General features: G+C 41.5%; 1 non-coding gene across 1 annotated transcript; it reads left to right on the top strand.

Annotated features, from left to right (window-relative positions):
* The first annotated feature begins 1,565 nt into the window (after nt 1-1,565).
* LOC127747319 (small nucleolar RNA R71) lies at nt 1,566-1,669 on the top strand. The gene has a single exon (XR_008009119.1). It is a non-coding gene; the product is annotated as a small nucleolar RNA R71 (small nucleolar RNA).
* The last annotated feature ends 275 nt before the right edge of the window (nt 1,670-1,944 follow it).

Raw genomic sequence — 1,944 nt, 5'->3', positions numbered from 1 at the left:
CCAAACTTAGATTTGGTTGTGGCCTCCCAACACCATACTTAGAGTTTGATTGTGGGGGCTCTGTTTGACTCTGTACTGAGAGAAACTATATATGCTTACTCTCCCTTGTTACAGAAGGATAGCCGCGTGCCTTAAACACAAGGAAGTCCTCATTCAATTGAAGGACTAATTCTCCTCTGTTAACATCTATCACAGCTTCTGCAGTGGCTAGGAAAGGTCTTCCAAGGATGATGCATTTATCCTCCTCCTTCCTAGTGTCTAAGATATGAAATCAGCCAGGGATGTAAAGGCCATCAGCAGGGATGTAAAGGCCTTTAACCTTTACTAACACGTCCTCTACTAATCCATAAGCTTTTCTTACTGACTTATCTGCTAATTCTAATGAGAATAAGGCAGGCTGTACCTCAATGATCCCCAGTTTCTCCATTACAGAGAGTGGCATAAGATTTATGCCTGACCCTAGGTCACACAGAGCTTTCTCAAAGGTCATGGTGCCTATGGTACAGGGTATTACAAATTTGCCAAGATCTTGTCTCTTTTGAGGTAAAGTTTGCTGAACCCATGTATCTAGTTCACTAATGAGCAAGGGAGGTTCACCTTCCCAAGTCTCATTACCAAACAACTTGGCATTCAACTTCATGATAGCTCCTAGATATTGAGCAACTTGCTCTCCAGTTATATCTTCATCCTCTTCAGAGGAAGAATAGTCTTCAGAGTTCATGAATGGGAGAAGGAGATTTAATGGAATCTCTATGGTTTCTATATGAACCTCAGATTCCCTTGGGTCCTCAATAGGGAACTCCTTCTTGCTTGAGAGACGTCCCATGAGGTATTCCTCATTGGGATTCACGTCCTCTCCTTCCTCTCTAGGTTCGGCCATGTTGATTATATCAATGGCCTTGCACTTTCTTTTTGGATTCTCTTCAGTATTGCTTGGGAGAGTACTAGGAGGAGTTTCAGTGATTTTCTTACTCAGCAGGCCCACTTGTGCCTCTAGATTTCTGATGGAGGACTTTGTTTCACTCATGAAACTTAAAGTGGCCTTAGACAGATCAAAGACTAAATTTGCTAAGTTAGAGGTACTCTGTTCATAATTCTCTGTCTGTTACTGAGGAGATGATGGATAAGGCTTGATATTGCTGAGCCTATTTCTTCCACCATTATTAAAGCCTTGTTGAGGATTTTGTTAATCCTTCCATGAGAAATTTGGATGAATTTTGCATGATGAGTTGTAGGTGTTTCCATAAGGTTCACCTAAGTAATTTACCTCTGCTATTGCAGGGTTATCAGGATCATAAGCTTCTTCTTCAGAAGATGCTTCTTTAGTACTGTTGGATGCATTTTGCCATCCATTCAGACTTTGGGAAATCATGTTGACTTGCTGAGTCAACATTTTATTCTGAGCCAATATGGCATTCAGAGCATCAATCTCAAGAATTCCCTTCCTCTGAGGCGTCCCATTATTCACGGAATTCCTCTCCGAAGTGTACATGAACTGGTTATTTGCAACCATGTCAATAAGTTCTTGAGCTTCTGCAGGCGTTATCATGGTCCATTCTGAAAACATGTCAGAAGGACATCTTTTGGTCATCTGTTTGTATCTTTCCCAAGCTTCATAGAGGGATTCACCATCTTTTTGTTTGAAGGTCTGAACATCCACTCTAAGCTTGATCAGCTTTTGAGGAGGAAAGGATTTAGCCAAGAAGGCCGTGACCAGCTTATCCCAGGAGTCCAAGCTATCCTTAGGTTGTGAATCCAACCATGTTTTAGCTCTGTCTCTTACATCAAAAGGGAAAAGCATGAGCCTGTAGACTCCAGGATCTACTCCTTTCGTCTTTATAGTCTCGCAGATCTGTAAGAACTCAGTTAAAAACTGATAGGAATCTTCTGATGGATGTCCATGAAACTTGCAATTTTGTTGCATTAGAGCAACTAGTTGAGGTT

The sequence above is a fragment of the Arachis duranensis genome, chromosome 4 (assembly GCF_000817695.3).
Source record: "Arachis duranensis cultivar V14167 chromosome 4, aradu.V14167.gnm2.J7QH, whole genome shotgun sequence".
NCBI lineage: Eukaryota > Viridiplantae > Streptophyta > Magnoliopsida > Fabales > Fabaceae > Arachis > Arachis duranensis.
The sequence above is the reverse complement of the archived record's forward strand: the minus strand, read 5'-3'. Positions and strand labels throughout refer to the sequence as shown.